The sequence below is a fragment of the Carassius carassius genome, chromosome 7 (assembly GCF_963082965.1).
Source record: "Carassius carassius chromosome 7, fCarCar2.1, whole genome shotgun sequence".
NCBI lineage: Eukaryota > Metazoa > Chordata > Actinopteri > Cypriniformes > Cyprinidae > Carassius > Carassius carassius.
In genome coordinates, this window is record NC_081761.1 from 18,961,751 (window position 1) to 18,980,122 (window position 18,372).

Consider the following 18,372-nt stretch of genomic DNA (forward strand, 5'->3'; position numbering starts at 1 on the left):
TGATTAATATGCACGATATTGTTATTGTGGGCACTTCTAAATACCGTGAATAAACTATACATTACAAATTATTCAGAAATTGGAATGCATTTTAAGAATAATTTTCCCATCAGCTGCTTAAAATGCACAACATCGTTGTATGCTGCTTGAAAGAGCGCGTGCGCTCTGATGTAAACAAGCGTATGAGAAGCACATGGAGGAACATGTGAGAGACGCGCTGAATGAAAGCACATTCACTCTCTGACAGCAGATGGCGCTAATAAGCAGCCCTTACATAGTAAATAAAGCAGCTGTTACTTTCTAAACCATATTTAAATAATAAAAAAAAAACATTCAGATTTGTGTTTTCCCTATGGTGTTTTTAACAGTGCCAACTACTGAAATATTTAGACTTAATAGGCTATTTATCTTCAAACTGTCAGGATACGATGGACTCAGAGATCGAGGTGATGTTAAATAACACAACTTTATTGAATTTTAGGATAGCAGGTGTAAGGGATTCGGGGAAAAAAAACCCGGAGCAACAAAACATAGGCATTCGGGATCCACAGCGGGTAATTTTTCACTCAACGGGTTAGGGACTCAAATTATCTTTCAGAATAGTTCAACAAAGGGTATCAGAATCCACCACGGGTGAGTATTCCTCTTCAGATCAGTGAATGTGAATTGTCTTTTCCAGACGAGAGGATTTAAGTGAACATAAGATGCGGGATCCACAACAGGGTAATGCACATTCTTGAAATCATGTATTCCGTGAATCCAATCCCAGAATGATAACACTGGCCTTATTTCTTACAGGATAAGGTGAGGGTTCAGCGGGAGAAACCGAGGTATCAATGAGCCTTGGATGAGTGCTGGAAGCTAGGACATCGGTGATCAACAGCAGCTCTTCTGAGGATTACAGACAGAGTCAGAGGTTAGTGATACACAGGTGAGTATTTTCAGTGAACAGAGTATTCAACAGGTTTTCTCTAATAGACAGATGACAGAGGAAATACGGTCAGTTCCTGTTGGAGGCTTGACGCTAGACTGCAGTGAGTGTGAGTGTTTTATGGAGCTGGTTGATGAGGTTACTGATTGTGAACAGGTGTGGGTGATTAGAATTCTGGGGAGATTGAACGTTGTGTGGATCGTGATGCAGAGTCTGCTGATTGGTTTCGGACATTACCCCCCCCCCTCTAGAGTCCGCGCCAGCGGACCTTAGACATCGATGTCTTGGAGGTCTGCCTCTGGGTCGAGGTGCCGGTTTGTCAGGATGCTGAGCATGGAATTCGAGAAGCAAAGTAGGATCGAGGATATCCTTTTGAGGTATCCAACATCTCTCTTCCGGTCCATATCCCTCCCAGTCGATCAAATACTCCAATGGACCATTTCGACGTCGAGAGTCCATCACTTCTTTAACCGTATAGATGGGATCCGGTTCTATAGGTGGAATAGGAGGATCGTCTCCGGGAGCCAATTCTGCTGGGGAGCCAGGTACAGGTGGGTAATGAGGTTTGAGAAGGGAAACATGGAAGGTAGGGTGGATCCGATACTGAGCGGGGAGTTGAAGCTGATATGTGACCGGATTGATCTGCTTGACAATGGGGAACGGTCCGATGTATTTTGGGCTAAGTTTACGGCAGGGTTGTCGGAGTCGCATATCTTTGGTAGAAAGCCATACCAATTGTCCAGGTTGGTAAACGGGAGTTTGGCGTCGATGAGCATCTGCAAAATGTTGTTGACGATTAACTGCTTGTTGTAGGTGCTGATGGGCTTGATTCCAAACATTTTCACTCTCCCTAAACCATTCATTGACTGCAGGTACTTCAGATGGTTCCCCAGACCATGGGAACAAAGGAGGTTGATACCCCATTACACACATTGGAAAGGTGTGAGTTGAGTGGATGACTGTCTGAGAGAGTTTTGTGCGTACTCTGCCCAAATCAAGTAGTGACTCCAGATGTGTTGATTGTAGTGGCAGAATGTACGCAAAAACCGGCTTACATCCTGGATCTTCCTTTCAGTTTGTCCATTAGTTTGTGGATGATAACCAGATGAGAGGCTTACCGTCACATTCATTAGGTTGAAGAATGCTCTCCAAACCCGAGAGATAAATTGGGGACCTCTATCGGACACAATGTCTTCTGGTATTCCAAAGTTTCGGAAGACGTGTTCCATTAATAACTGTGCCGTGACAAAGGCCGTAGGAAGATTCTTGAGTGGGATTAATTTGCAACCCTTTGAGAACCGGTCGATGGCAACGAGGATACAGGTATTCCCGGCTGAGTTTGGGAGATCGGTGACAAAGTCAACCCCGATATGGGACCAGGGTCGATTTGGAACAGGGAGTGGGGCCAGTTTACCGGCTGGAAGGTTTCTTGGGACCTTGGACATGGCACATGGAATACATCCCTGGATAAAGGTTGTGATATCTTGTTGCATGTTTGGCCACCAATACCGGAGTTGGAGCGTGGAGCATGTCTTGTGTACCCCTGGATGCCCTGTGCCAACTGATGAATGGGCCGAAGAAATCAAGGAATTGCGGAATTCTTGAGGCACATAAATCTTTCCTGGAGGGCATTCTGGAGGTCCAGGATGCTGTTGAGATAGCTCAAGTAACTGTTCATTGATGTCCCATTGGATGGGGTTGACGAATATCTGTTCTGGTAGAATGGTCTCTGGTTCTGCGATCGGATCTTCAGGGGCATGGATACGAGAAAGAGCATCTGCTCTGATATTCTTGGAGCCCGGACGATAAGAAATTCTAAAATGGAAATGAGTGAAGAATAATGCCCATCTGGCTTGCCGTGGATTAAGTCGTTTTGCTTCTTTTAGGTACTGGAGGTTCTTATGGTCAGTGAAGACTATGAACGGGTGCTTAGCTCCTTCCAACCAGTGCCTCCACTCTTCCAAGGCAAGTTTCACTGCCAAGAGTTCGCGATTACCTATGTCGTAGTTGCTTTCAGCAGTGGACAACTTCTTTGAAAAGAAGGCACAAGGTAAGGGCCTGGAGGAGCTCTCAGAGTATTGAGATAAGACAGTTCCTACACCTGAGGTAGAGGCATCGACTTCAACGATAAACGCCTTTTCAGGGTCTGGGTGCTTAAGCAGGGGAGCAGTGGTGAATGCAGTCTTGAGTGAGTGAAAGGTACGGTCAGCCTCTGGGGTCCATAGAAGGGTCTTGGGTTTACCTTTAAGCAAAGAGGTTAAAGGAGCTGTTAACATGCTGTAACCGTGAATGAATCTTCGGTAGAAATTAGCGAAGCCGAGAAATTTCTGGAGCTCTTTGATCGAAGTTTGAGTGGGCCAGGACATGATGGCATCAGTCTTCCTATTATCCATTTCCACACCTCTTTCACTAATTTGGTAGCCCAAGAATTCAACCTGAGATTGATGGAAAGTGCACTTTTCAGCCTTTAAAAACAGATTGAATTCACGGAGTCTTTGGAGTATTGAGGAGACATGATGTTGATGTTCTACTGGATTTTTGGAGAAAACTAAGATATCATCAATATACACCAACTTAAAGTGCCCCAGGAAGTCTCGGAATACCTCGTCCATGAAGCTCTGGAAGACCGAAGGAGCGTTTACAAGGCCATAAGGCATGGCGAGGTATTCATAGTGTCCTGCAGGAGTGATGAATGCCGTCTTCCACTCATCCCCTTCTCGAATCCTAACTTGATTATAGGCACTTCGGAGATCCAGCTTGGTGAAAATTTTGGCTTCTCTGAGTTGCTCCAGGGCTGAGGGAATGAATGGTAATGGATAACTGAACTTTGTGGTGATCTTATTTAAAGCTCTGTAATCAATACAGGGTCTTAGACCTCCATCCTTCTTGGATACGAAGAAGAAGCTAGCCGCTGCGGGGGAAGTGGAAGGACGGATATAACCTTGTTGTAAGGCTTCTTCAATGTATGCTCGCATGGCTTCTTGCTCAGGAATTGACAGGGAATAGATGCGACCCTTTGGGACAGATTCTCCGGGAATCAGATTAATTGCGCAATCCCAGGGTCGATGTGGGGGTAACTTGGAGGCCGCAACTGGATTGAAAACGTCGGAGAACGAGGAGTAACAGTGGGGAAAAGTGACAGATACATTTTCTGTGGGACTTTCAATAGAAGTGGAACTCAAACTAATGATTTTTGGTGATTGGGAGTTGGCCTGAACGGAGTGAGGTTCTTCTGAAAGGAGACACTGACAGCCCCATCTATTGATTTTGCCAGTCTGCCAGTTGATATCAGGTTGATGACGGATTAACCATGGCCGTCCTAAGATAACCTCAATCTGACTGTTTTCCAGGATAAATGGTTCGAAACTTTCTTGGTGAGTGTTATCAGTGTACAAAGTGATAGGTGGTGTCTGAGTGGTAACGTACCCCTGGTTGATAAATTCGCCAGTTACAGCGTGGATGGAGTATGGTTTTGGAATGTTGATCCTCTGGAGTTTGAGTCTCTTACAGAGCTTCCCTGATACGAAGTTCCCCGCTGACCCGGAATCAATGATGGCAGCTGCGGATACTTGGAGATTGTGGAATTTCAGAATTACTGGAATAGTGAGAGGAGTTGAAACTGGAATTAAAGTGTGCACTGAACTCACCATCAGTCGAGGCGGACGAGTAGGACATGCTTTGAGAAAGTGACCTGCTGTCCCGCAGTACAGACATAACTTCAGTTCTCTTCTTCGGGTACGTTCAGCCAGGGAGATTCTATGAGCATTGACCTGCATCTTTTCGGGTGAACTCTCAGAAGTGGAGTCAGATGGAGGTCGATTGAAATGTGTATTGGGTAATCGGGAATCGTGATAACAACTCTGTGATCTTTGATGAATGCGCAGGGTTTGTTGTATGAATTTTTCTAGCCCTAGATTATCATCATAAATGGCGAGTTGTAGGCGGAGAGCAGGATTTAAACCTCGACGAAACACAGAGATGAGGGCCTTTTCATTCCAACCACTTGCAGAGGCTAGTGTCCGGAATTCGATGAAATATTCTGAAACAGATTTGTTATCCTGGCGGAGCTGCAACAATTTGTCACTAATGGAGGAATCACTGATGGGTTGTCCAAACACCTCCTTGAAATGATTGACAAAACTCTGCAATGATGTAGTAACTTCTGTTTGTTGCATCCACAGTGACTCTGCCCATCTTAATGCTGATCCAGATAGATGTTGAATTATGAACGAGATCTTTGATCGATCAGTGGAGTACGTCTGAGCTTGTATTTCAAGAGCAAGTGAATACTGCAACAGGAATCCATTGCAGTCCTCCGCCCGGCCGGAGAATGGCGCTAGTCGGGAGGCGGAGTTAGCCAAGCACACCAGCGTGGGAGCAGTGTTTGCGGAAGTACCGGGAGCTGATGTTGCTGAAGCGGTAGCATTGCTTGCAGATTGTATGGGAATAGCGGCGGGTGTTGGCTGTGTTATATCCATACCATCGATTTGGAGTTTAGTGGGTCAAGCCTTCTGTCAGGATACAATGGACTCAGAGATCGAGGTGATGTTAAATAACACAACTTTATTGAATTTTAGGATAGCAGGTGTAAGGGATTCGGGGAAAAAAACCCCGGAGCAACAAAACATAGGCATTCGGGATCCACAGCGGGTAATTTTTCACTCAACGGGTTAGGGACTCAAATTATCTTTCAGAATAGTTCAACAAAGGGTATCAGAATCCACCACGGGTGAGTATTCCTCTTCAGATCAGTGAATGTGAATTGTCTTTTCCAGACGAGAGGATTTAAGTGAACATAAGATGCGGGATCCACAACAGGGTAATGCACATTCTTGAAATCATGTATTCCGTGAATCCAATCCCAGAATGATAACACTGGCCTTATTTCTTACAGGATAAGGTGAGGGTTCAGCGGGAGAAACCGAGGTATCAATGAGCCTTGGATGAGTGCTGGAAGCTAGGACATCGGTGATCAACAGCAGCTCTTCTGAGGATTACAGACAGAGTCAGAGGTTAGTGATACACAGGTGAGTATTTTCAGTGAACAGATTATTCAACAGGTTTTCTCTAATAGACAGATGACAGAGGAAATACGGTCAGTTCCTGTTGGAGGCTTGACGCTAGACTGCAGTGAGTGTGAGTGTTTTATGGAGCTGGTTGATGAGGTTACTGATTGTGAACAGGTGTGGGTGATTAGAATTCTGGGGAGATTGAACGTTGTGTGGATCGTGATGCAGAGTCAGCTGATTGGTTTCTGACACAAACATTCATTTTTTTTTTTAAATCTGGACAACAACATGCCATAGATATTGTTTGAAAGGATTTTGATCTTGCATTGTTCATTCACACTTTACATTATGGCTTCATTAGTTAACATAAACTGCCAATGAAAAAATTATTCTGAACATTCATTAGATATTATTCATAGGGCATCTTAGGTATTCCAATATTTAATAACACATTGTTGAAATTGAAAGTTGCAACTGTGTTATTTAATGAGCTAACATGAACTAAGACTTGTATTTTTTAACAAAGATTAATAACTTCTATAGTAAATTAAGCTATTGCTCATTGTTTAGCTGTGCACTTATTGAATGAGCACTATTTTTTATGAGAAAAAAAGTTATTTAACCTGTTATACTGTATTATGACCACTTTTTTAAAACAAAATATTTCACGTATACCGTGATAAAAGCATTATCAATTAACCGCAACAGGAAAATTTGATACCGGCATATCCCTAATGCCAAATATTACATGTTTAGGGCCCTATGAAACGTTTTATTTTTTTCTTCACCTTATGTTTTAATGTTACCTAATTCTGTGTTTTAGCATGTGTAATTATTTAAATGCATAAAAACAACTTAATTAGTTAAAAAAAAATTCTTAAAATAGCCTTATGTGAAATTGTTTTTCCCTTCAGAAATTCTGTGTATTTACATTTTTCTGGTTATCAAATAAAGGCATAAAACATTAATTTAATTTATATTTTAATTATTTAAAATTAAGCAAACTATTTTTTGGTAAACAAACGGGATTTACTATTAAAAATAAAACATTGAAGAAATGTTGTGTGATTATTCCTTAAAAAATTATGTTCGTTTCATTTTAATAGTAGTAGTAGTGGGCTAGTTACATTCTGCTGAACAATAGTAATAGATTTCTGGCAAATACTTTTATTTTGACAGGTTTACCTTTAGAGTTCTGTGTATGTGAAACTACAGTCCATGATGTGATATGACGCTAGTTTTACTCGAGTCAAATGGTCAGATGCTCATGAAGTGACTATTAGTTCAGTTCTGGAGATGTTGTTCATGTGTTCACATCCTCATTTAGTGAGACGACAGACGTTGAAATCACCGCGAGTGTCACGTGCTTTTCCGTGTGTGTGATAAACGAAGACGCGCTTCTGCACCATTCATTAACACAGACATGCAGAACATGCAGGATTCATATTTAAATAGACTTTTCCGGCTTAATATTTGCAGATGTTAGTCCATAATCACGATTTGATGTAAGTGGAATGACCTACTTTTGATTAATTCATTCAAAATTTGACATTCCGTGACATTCCACATTAAACTCTAAATTCCGTATTTATGACATGATTCAGTCCGCGTTTTCTGCATCATGGAAATCATAGGGCCCTACAGTAGACATCTGCCTGCTGTTCTCCCTACGCCTTAAAACCGAAGCATCTCCATATAATGTAGCCAGTTGTCCTTTTTAAGACTTTTTTGAGACTAGTTCTGTACATGCGAGGGGAGGGGGGACCAAATCAAGGAGGCGGGGGGCGAGCGAATGGGGGCGAGCACAGCACAGAGAAGGCAAACAAGCAAAGTGGCAGAATCAGAATTAAATATAAACAATATATTGATATATACGATATGTCAAAATCCATATCGTGTTTAAAAAATATCTTAATAAATTTTAAAAATCGAGATATCGCCTACCCCTCATTTTACGGATTAATTTAAGTAAAACTAGCATTATTTCATATACACACCAAACTGTAAAGGTATTCATGGAAACCCATCAAAATAAAAGTTTGTTTTTACTTGAAGTCACAGCGGCAGAAATATATTATTCAGCAGAATGTATATACTGTTACTACTACGCTAATACTAAAATGATTAAAACTTTTTTTATTATTATTAATGATCACAACATTTAATTTAATAAATTTTAAGTTTGCCGAAATAAATAAATATTTTAATATTTAACATTTCTTTTAAATTATTGAAAAATCAATTAAATTAATGTTTTATGCCATTCGTCTCAAACTCAATTCCTGAAGGGCCACATCTCTGCAGTATTGCTCAAACCCACCTTATCCATCTAATCAGTGTCTTCAGGATCACTAGGAACTTACAAGCAGGTGTGAGTTGGAGCTGGTTGGAGCCAAAACTCTGCAGAGCTGTGGCCCTCTAGGAATTGAGTTTGAGACCACTGTCATGCCTTTATTTTATAACCAGATACACAACACAGAATTTTGAAGAAAAAAGAAAACATTTCATAACACTATTTTAAGAATACATTTGAACAAATTAAGGAGTTTTTATGCATTCAAATAATTAGACATACTACTAGAATTTGGTAACAATTAAACATATGGTGAAAGAAAATAAAACATTTCATAAGGCTCTAAACTTAATTTTTGTTAAACTTTTAATAAACTAATGTGAATTTGCACAAGTTTCATGATTTTAATTAATTAGATTTCAGAAAATTAGAACGGAACAAAATGGAATAAAAAAAAATGTTATTTTCATTAGATTTGGGGTATTTTCATAACAATAAATAATATTTATATGAGAAATGACAAGATGGTGTAACTATTAGCTTAGTATATGTAAGATTAATAAGGGAATTAAGATCAATATAACTCAAAGGGGATTGAATTACAGTAAATAAGAACCGAATTAGTATGCAAATTATTCAGAATTAATATTTAACACTATCAACTATTCGTCCACCGATAAGTTGAGGTTAGGGTATTTTATCAATTCTGGAAAAAATATTATCCCGTGGCCTACGGTAATAATATCTTGAAAATATGATAACTGATTATGAGCAAGGTAACAGAATCTACAGTTTAAGGCAGTAACTTGTAAGCACACAGCACAAGACACTGGTATGTAAAATCAAACAAGACTTTATTGAACTACTCTAATACACACAAACTAAACTAACGAAAACACACAAACATTCATTCAAACAGTGACATAGAAAAGTGATGTTATTAACGGAGGGTGAATGGAGTCCCAGTGTCTAGCGTTAGACTCTATTTCTTGACCGCAACCTGAGAGAATCAATATACTAGTTTGTTTTCTTAATAAGATTTGTTTCAGCCAGAATTAGGAGATATTGTGTACTTGCGTTTGGATGCTCCTTGTGGCTTTGGGTGCGTTCCCTTCTGTAACAAAGTTGCTGGAGAGGTATTCTTTGGTGCTGATTGGCTGGCAGTCGGTCGATGACGCTTTCTGAGGGGAAAGCACTCGATGGGGATTGGTTGGTTGGCTTTGCTGGGTGGGCGCTTCGTTCGCGAGACTTCCTTGATTGCGGGTTGCTATGCAACAGAGTTTCCACTAAGTCTGGAGCGACTCTTAGAGGGTTGACGACGTTCAGCGAAGGATCTTATGGAAGGTGGTTTGAAGAGTACACGCTGGACGATGGAAAGGTCAGCACAAACCATAGGCAAGAGCCCAAGTCACTGCAAGCAGGGCAAAAGCGAGGCAAAAAGGTAAGGCAAAAAGCCTGTCATTGGGTTATAAGCGTTTCCATCTGACCCGTCCTTCTTAGTGCGACAGCCAATCAGATATTGTCTTGGACGAGGCCTACGCCCCGTTCTCCGGTTCTTGCATGTAATTAGCGTAATGTCCACGTGATCGCGTGTGTCCAAAACGTCTGAGAGTTTAAACGCTCTAATAAGCAAACTTAATAGTTTAAATATGGTGCATCCTACACACATCTACTTTATATAAAAATTCTAGAAATCACTTCATCCCATCAAGTAGGTACCAAAATACATATTTACTTCCACCTCAACTATGGGAAATATAAGGATTTAGTCATGATAAGTGTTTAAAACACAAAATTACTTGAGTAATATAAAGCATGCATAATACAGAGAATACGCATGAGGCAACTTCTGGTGATTAGTTTCTATAACTGAGGTAGAAAACCCTACGAATAGGCTGTAATGAAAGTTAAACACACAGAAATAATTCCACAGGTTATATAGCACATACATGATACTTAAGAAATGTGTGAGGTAAATACTGGTAATCAATTCAGCTTATTGGAAGCAATTTTGAGACCGTTGTTTTTATTAAACCACAAGTGGGTTAAATTTCAGTCTATTGGTTTTTGGTGATCCTGGGCCAAAGGAATGCCTTAGCATCCTTCCTTTCATGATAAGGCTGGGGATTTATGCATTGGGGTCACCACAGGGTTCCTGGCCATTTGGTCTTAAGTTTGGGGAACAAAGAAAAATCTTTTCCTGCTGTCCTGGGGGGGGGGGGGGGGGGTGACATCTCCTTAAGCCATTTTGGCACCATGACTATGTTTTTTATGATGCACTAATGGTTCGATGGGGAATCGTTCTGAACTGTGGAATGTGGTGTTGGGTTCTTTAAATGAAATGGACTGTTCAAGGAAAATTTTATGTAAAAAATCTTATATATAAAATTATATATAAAATCTTATATATAAAAACTACAAATTACTTATTTCAACAACATTACATGATCATTCAATCCACATTAGGTTGCAATCATAAGTTATTACCAACACTCAATGCTGGTTTGAAGTGAGATTTGAATAAAAGCTTACTATTAATTAAAAAAAAAAAAAAAAATCTAAGCTTGGTACTAATGTTAGCTCTAATACAACTGTTGCATTTCATGATGTAGTCTACCAGAAGAATTCACGTAAGGTTAAGGTAAGAAAATGTTATGTTTTCTAGAAAGACACTTGGATAAATGTATATTGGATCAAAGGAAAGTGGACCAGGAGAATAAGGAGTGGATAAATATGTTCAATTTCATGAGGTTGTTGTATTGTTTGTATTGTATGTTATGTTTACCTATACAACAAAAGGGCTTTTAGCTGGTATGTTGTATTTAATTTAATGTTCAACAGGTTTGTTTTTGTAAAATGTAACTTTCTAATTGTCTTTTTTTTCAATAGTATAATTATACCACCTTTAATACGTTGCATGTAAAAAGTGTTTGATTCAGCCAGTTGAAGGGTACATTGAGCCTCATTCATGAAACATTATATAAGAGTAAATTCTAAGTAATATGTGCGTAAAATTGACTTCCCCAAACCCCCCCCCCCTCCAAATTCACAAACACTTCGTACACAAAAAATTTGATAGTTAAACGTGTATGTTAATGAATAATAATCATTCATAAATAGGGCGCAACAATAAATATTCAACAAGGTGTGTCCACCACCAATGCACTTTTATCCATCTGAAAAAAATGTTAGGTGCTCTTCTTTAAATGGCCAGATGGTGGTGCTGGAGAATGTTTTGGTGGCACAGCCTAAAACGCATTGGTGGCTATAATTTGAAATATGCATGGCAGTAACATATTACCACTATCTCATATTGAAGAATATTATTGAATGTAAAAATGCTGTAACTAACAATATTAACTTCTCTGTTGTTCAGTTGTTGTACAAGTAGGATGATTGGTTGGTATAGTATTTATCCCGCCCAGGAAAACCTTGTATGTCTTGTATGACTAAGTCTTGTATGACTAAGCATGAGCCAGTATGAGATTTTGACGGTATGATAACCTTAAGCAAAAATATCACGGTTTCACAGCATCACGGTATTGTTGTTACAGCTCATAAATATGTTATTTTTAAATGATTGGGTAAAAAATAAAAATAAAACATTTCCGCTGTACACAATATATTTTGTTTTTGAGCAACATACAGAACCTTAGAAACAGTAGAATAAATTATTTTTTTTCTTTGATTTGTTTCCTAAAAAGAAGAAGAAAAAAAAACATCTTTATTTAACCTAAATCTGGAATTTATAGTTAATTAATTTTAGTTATAATGCATATACATATCATTTATCTAATTATCAATTAGTTATATAATAATAATCACACACAATTTAATAATAACCCAAATTGAAGCAAAAACAGAATGTTCTGACAAGCTTTGTGAAATTATACCACGTAAACCTTCAGAAGACAGTCAGCTCCCCTCAGAAACACATTCATATAAACCCCCAAATCAGTATTGAGGATTTTCTTCCAATAGTTTGTGCATCATGAACAGTGAGTGATCTGCCTGCTACAGTATCTTTCTTAGTGCATCCGTCTTCAGCGTCTCTGGCATGTGTTAACAGGCATTAACAGACTTCATATTTTCACATAAATTACATTTTGGAAAATGACTGCATTGCAACGTAGTTTGTTTAAGTCCAGAACAGAGAGTTGCAATAAGGCAAAAAAATGGCCGGTTGCCAATCGTGTAAAGGCCAAAGTATAATTCGGCCGTCCGTGCACCATCGGCATTACGTTATTTTCGTCATCAAAAGAGAGCTCACGGACAGCCGCGCAGCCCGTGGTACTGCACATGTGAGTTCTTCCGACCACGCTCATCTAGGGTTGAGAATATTTTTGAAAGCTGTGCGGACATGGCTGTGTGCGAGATGGAAAGGAGCGCTGAATGTAAAGTTTACCCGGGCCTTAAGTTCGGCCATCCTACACATACGTGACTGATTGATACGTGACTTGAGGAGACATGGAAAACAGTGCATACAGCAGGAACGGTAAAATTGAAAATATTACTGGTTTTGAAACCGTGAAATTTTCAAATCGCGGTATAGCTTGAAACAGGTAATCGGCCCATGCCTAGGTATGACATGATATCATGATATAGTACTTAATATAGGGAATTATTCTGAATATTGACAAAAATGACTTTATATAATAACTCAAATACTTTATAAATGAATTTTTCTTTTATTTGGTAAATTATTTATTTAGCAAAAACTCAACTCAATTTATAGCCTAGATTAACCGCATCCAACTGATTAGCATTAAAATTAAACTATAAATAAGGTGTTTCTAAAATATTTTTAAATCTCATGTTATAATTTCACTTCAAACCGTTTATAATATCTACATTCATATTGAAATTTAAAATACATTACATGTACGATGGTATTGCAGGTGGGCCGCCAATTACTATTAAAAGAAATAATGTTGTTCATATATGTAAAAATGTCTAAGTCATAACATAATAACATTTCATTTATATAATTAAATAACAAAAAATAAATATTAAACTGTAACTATGCTTCCACTATTCGAGCTCAATGATTGGATTAAGAATAAACCGCCATTGCTGCATATGCTACAGAACATCAGCATTTGTGCCAAGTGGTGCCAGCCAGAGTTATTTTCTGTTCCTTGCCAGTTCATTCAATAAAGACAATCTAGCTTCTGAGTACTAAGTTATTAACTCAACAATAGCAGAGGTCAGTTAATTTTTTTGCAGTGGGCCGTGCAAACATGTGTTTGGTTGTGTGGGCTGCGAGTTGAAAAAGGTTGGGAACCACTGGCCTACATTAATAATTTTGTTTAAATTAGTTTCCTGGTATCTGCTTATTATACTGCATATTTAAGTGGCTTGTTTTGCTCTTTTTGTGATAGCTGGCAATCCTTCACCTGCCGCTTTAGTCAAGAGAGGGAAGAGTTTATTAGTGACTAGAAAAGGAAAGCAGCAGTATGCACACTGAACATCAGCTAGACAAGAGAAGTCTGATATGCCGCTCAGACGTTCATATTCGCCTGTCACTGCGTCTGCGTCTTCTGCATCATTAAAGGGTGTTTCACGAGTTCACGCTTACATATAATTAGCTGAGTTTGGTATGCGTATTTGGCGTGCTGTCCGGGGAAGGGCTCCAAGCTCGGGAATGGCCCGAACCTAGAGTACCCCCTTCCCCGTCAATTTATAAAGTGAACTCGAAGTGAGCAGATGGGGTGGATGAGGGATGCTGATAAACCGTCAATGGATAGAGGTAAGTCTGCGATACTTATACTATGGTATTGATTACTTGATTGTGGTCCACCTGTGTTGATTAGGCTATCTGACGCACTTCTCCCGAACCCTGTTAATAAAATATCATTTTCACACCTAGTTCGTTTGAGTCCTGCAAACGCTTTCGGAGTGGTTCAACTCATATATGTGAGCAAATATGGAAGAAAAATTATGAAAAATGTCTTTGAAACAAAAAAGCATGTTGAATTGCACCAACTAAAAAAACATGCATTGTATTAATAGTGTTTGTATTTAATGCCTTGTATTTTTCAGGGAAACTGCTGGAAGGTTTAAAAAATGTTCAGGGTTAAATATTTTAAATTGTAGTTTTTTTTATAGATTTATTCTTTGAAAAGCAAGGCAAAACAATTCAAAAGTAAAATTCATGGGGGAAACAAAATACATTGCGTCAAAGCAACTGAACAACATTCATTAGGAAAACAGTGTGTCAATAATGCAAAATGACAGTTAAAGGCAGTTTATCATTGAATTCAGTGATGTCATCTCTGTTCAGTTTAAATAGTGTCTGTGCATTCACTTGCAATCAAGTCAACGATATCGCTGTAAATGAAGTGACCCCAACTAAGCAAGCCTTAGGAGCAAACTTAGCCAGAAACAGTTTGTTTGAAAATAATTTAGCACCACGCCACAGCCATATCTATGGCAAGAAACAAGTAAAATTGGAAACACACTTATAATAAACTCCTTATAATAATAATAAAAAATAAAAATAAAAACATTTTTAAAGTTTACCTTCAAAGATACTGGACTCTGATATAAATCACATAAACGGAGGATCTATAATCATTTAAAAAAAACTTGAACCCTTTAACTTCATATAAAGTGTATTTGTGCTATACTAATCCCATTTGGATTTTTAGCAGCAAGAAACTGATTCCCATCCCATCTCTGAAGTAGAGTTGTTCCGATTCCGATACTAGTATCGGAAATATCTCCGATACCACAACAAATTCTGGCATCGGCGAGTACATGAACCCATATACCGATCCGATACCATTTTCAAGACCTAGTTATGAACGCTAGCTTTGCCTAACCGCTGCACGGTTCTTCTTCGCTGCTCAGAATGCATTGCAAACACAGGACGATGTGATGTAATGCCACAAGCAACTCCTGTTTAGAGCAGCGAAGAAGAAATGAAAACGCGTTAGCAGCACTGATCTATATATGACTGGATCACTCATCGCGTTCTAAACTGCCAACAGACAGTGAAGCCGCTTCTATATTACAGATCAGTGGTTAGCAGTATGTCCGCTGTTTAGCAGTATTTCAGACTGGACCAACCAGACAGTAAAACGGCGACTAGGGATGCCACAAGTACTGGCACTTCACTACCAAGACGGTGCTGAAAATTTTAAAATGTGATGATACCAGCATCTCTGTAGAACCGGTAGTAAGTTTGAGTATATTCGTTACCCGCAGCTGCGTTCAGTCGCTTCCGTGTTAGTCTAAGCGCAGGGCTCCAGACTGTAGCCGAATATATATACTAGTGTCTGTGAATATTAAACTGCAAAATACTATTTAAATATTACTCCTGCAAAGTCTACATCTCTGTGGGAGACGGGCGCAAAGGCACGGGAGCTCGCTGTTTTGTGGCCTCTGCCGTGTGTCACTATATGAGGACATGAACGCATAAACCGTCACTTCATGAGAATTTAACGTTTCATTTGAGAAAACTGTCATATCATAAACACAGACACTCAAAGATCTTCATGGCGAGTAAATTGACAATATATTAAGCTTCTGTTGTAGCCTACAGTAGATTTAGCTACGTCTCTATGTAGTAATAATATGTCTTAATAATAATTATGCCTAGACGGTTGCTTGTTTTTTACTTGTTTTGTTGTAAAGAGATTATCTGATTAATATAGAATTTTTTATATTCCTAGACTTATTTGTTGCAGTTTTTTATACACTAATATTGTAAAACTAAAATACTAAAATACCTTTTTTAGTTTGCGGTGTTAGATTTTTGGCTGCATTTGAAGTTCTTTTTCGCTTAAGAAATTAAATAATATTACTGTCAAATTCATGTCAGATAATAAAAATACTGTAATAAATACAGTAGTTAACCATGTATTTGTTCATGTTTTATCAAGGGATAAGTCTGGAGCACACCATAAAATAATTCTAGAAATTTACACAGGGCTAGTAGTATATACAGCTGTATATACAGATACACACCCAGGTATCGGATCAGTACTCGGTATCGGCCGATACCCTGAGCCCAGGTATCGGAATCGGTATCGGGAAGAGAAAAAGGGTATCGGAACATCTCTACTCTGAAGAGCAGAGAGACTTCAGAGAGTTCAATCAGTTCAAATTATTAAGTATTAAGTATTAAGACGGTAGTTTAGCAGTGAGAAAATAACTGAGAGAAATGTTTTTCAGCATTAACAGGATTTGATATGACTCAACTGTGTTTCTGAAGCCACAGACTGTGACAGACTGTGTACCAGCACTGGACAAGCAGGAAACATATGTGTTTACTGTCTAACTGCCTAGGCAGCATATTGTGAGATAAGAAAACATACAGCCCACAAAACGCCTACATACAACCATATGAGAGACCAGAAGATATTTCTGCCAAAACTCTAATTCACAAATATAACAGAGATGCTCACTATGAGACACAAGCTCGGCTTTCTGCTCTTTTATGCGGTCTCTGTGAGTGGCCTGCTATGGTGTCTGCATTCAACCACCCCTTACACATAAAGCTTGGAATTCAAGGTCTAGACAGGCAAAATTAGGTCAAGTATGATCTGTGGAATTTATGCATCCTCATCAAGTACAAATATTTTTGTTACTGTAATCAGGAATCTCATTTGAAACTAGATATTTCCTTAAGAAAATGTTTATTGCTTAAGAAAAGCAAACATGTGTCACATTACTATTTAATAAAAGATAATGTAATATTGTGTATGGTCTAAAAATACGGTTTTCTTTCTTTGGTTTTCAGGTTTTACCTATTAAACTCGAACTGTAATGACTATTGTGTCACCATTACTTAAATAATTGTATTATATTGTATGATGTTCAATGAAAATAAAATATTCTAAGTTTCAGTAAATAGACTTGAATTGCAATGCCTTGTGACTGCTGTGTATGATAAAGCTTCTTAAAGACTCTAAGTGTGTGTGTGTAAAAAAATAAAATAAAAAAGTTATATACTGTATATATATATATATATATATATATATATATATATATATATATATATATATATACACACACACACATACATACATACATACATACAGTACAGACCAAAAGTTTGGACACACCTTCTCATTTAAAGAGTTTTCTTTATTTTCATTACTATGAAAATTGTAGATTCACACTGAAGGCATCAAAACTATGAATTAACACATGTAGACTTATATATGGAATCATATACATAACAAAAAAGTGTGAAACAACTGAAAATATGTCATATTCTAGGTTCTTCAAAGTAGCCACCTTTTGCTTTGATTACTGCTTTGCACACTCTTGGCATTCTCTTGATGAGCTTCAAGAGGTAGTCACCTGAAATGGTCTTCCAACAGTCTTGAAGGAGTTCCCCGAGAGATGCTTAGCACTTGTTGGCCTTTTTGCCTTCTGTCTGCGGTCCAGCTCACCCCTAAACCATCTCGATTGGGTTCAGGTCCGGTGACTGTGGAGGCCAGGTCATCTGGCGCAGCACCCCATCACTCTCATTCTTAGTCAACAAGCTCTTGATGCCTTCAGTGTGACTTCATAGTCATGAAAATAAAGAAAACTCTTTGAATGAGAAGGTGTGTCCAAACTTTTGGTCTGTACTGTATATATATATATTAGTGGTGGGCCGTTATCTGCGTTAACGTGCTGCGTTAACGTGAGACTCTTATCGGGCGATAAAAAAAATCGCCGTTAAACTATTCTCAAAGTTGGGTTGGGAGCTGGGTCTATACTTAGCAAGCTATGATGACTTTCACCTTGATATTTTATATAACTGACTGGCTGAGGCCAGCCTAAAAAGATGCTCAGGACAGTTGACGGGCCACGTGTGCATCGTCACGAAAGCTTATCTTTTTCACGTGTTTTTAAGCCTTACTGCTTTTCGATTTAAACATTAAAGCATCCAAAAACAAGACGCTGAAAAGCTGAACAGAGTAGCTGGTTACTCGCGCGCTGTGTTCGGTGCGCACGAGAGAGATCGAGATCACCAACAGCGGCACTGAACCGAGCTCTCTTCTGCGAAGTTCTCCTCAACGTCCCTCCTACACCTGAACGAACAAATACAAATCGCAGTTTGAACAAACAAAAAGAAGTGAAAGAGCCCAATTCAGTACTCGCGGTGTTCTGGTGTTCAGGGCTCACGCAGAGAAAGGCGT

General features: G+C 38.8%; 1 protein-coding gene and 1 long non-coding RNA gene across 5 annotated transcripts in view; one reads left to right on the forward strand and one right to left on the reverse strand.

Annotated features, from left to right (window-relative positions):
• The window catches only part of LOC132143662 (uncharacterized), a 939,337-nt gene extending 929,204 nt beyond the window's left edge, over nt 1–10,133 (forward strand). Inside the window, exons 2-3 of the long non-coding RNA XR_009434269.1 lie at nt 9,589–9,827; nt 9,996–10,133. This is a non-coding gene — a long non-coding RNA (uncharacterized LOC132143662). The remainder of the gene's footprint in view (nt 1–9,588; nt 9,828–9,995) is intronic.
• LOC132143661 (LON peptidase N-terminal domain and RING finger protein 2-like) overlaps nt 1–18,372 on the reverse strand; it is a 141,087-nt gene that overhangs the window by 104,681 nt on the left and 18,034 nt on the right. The gene's annotated exons all lie outside the window — the stretch shown is intronic.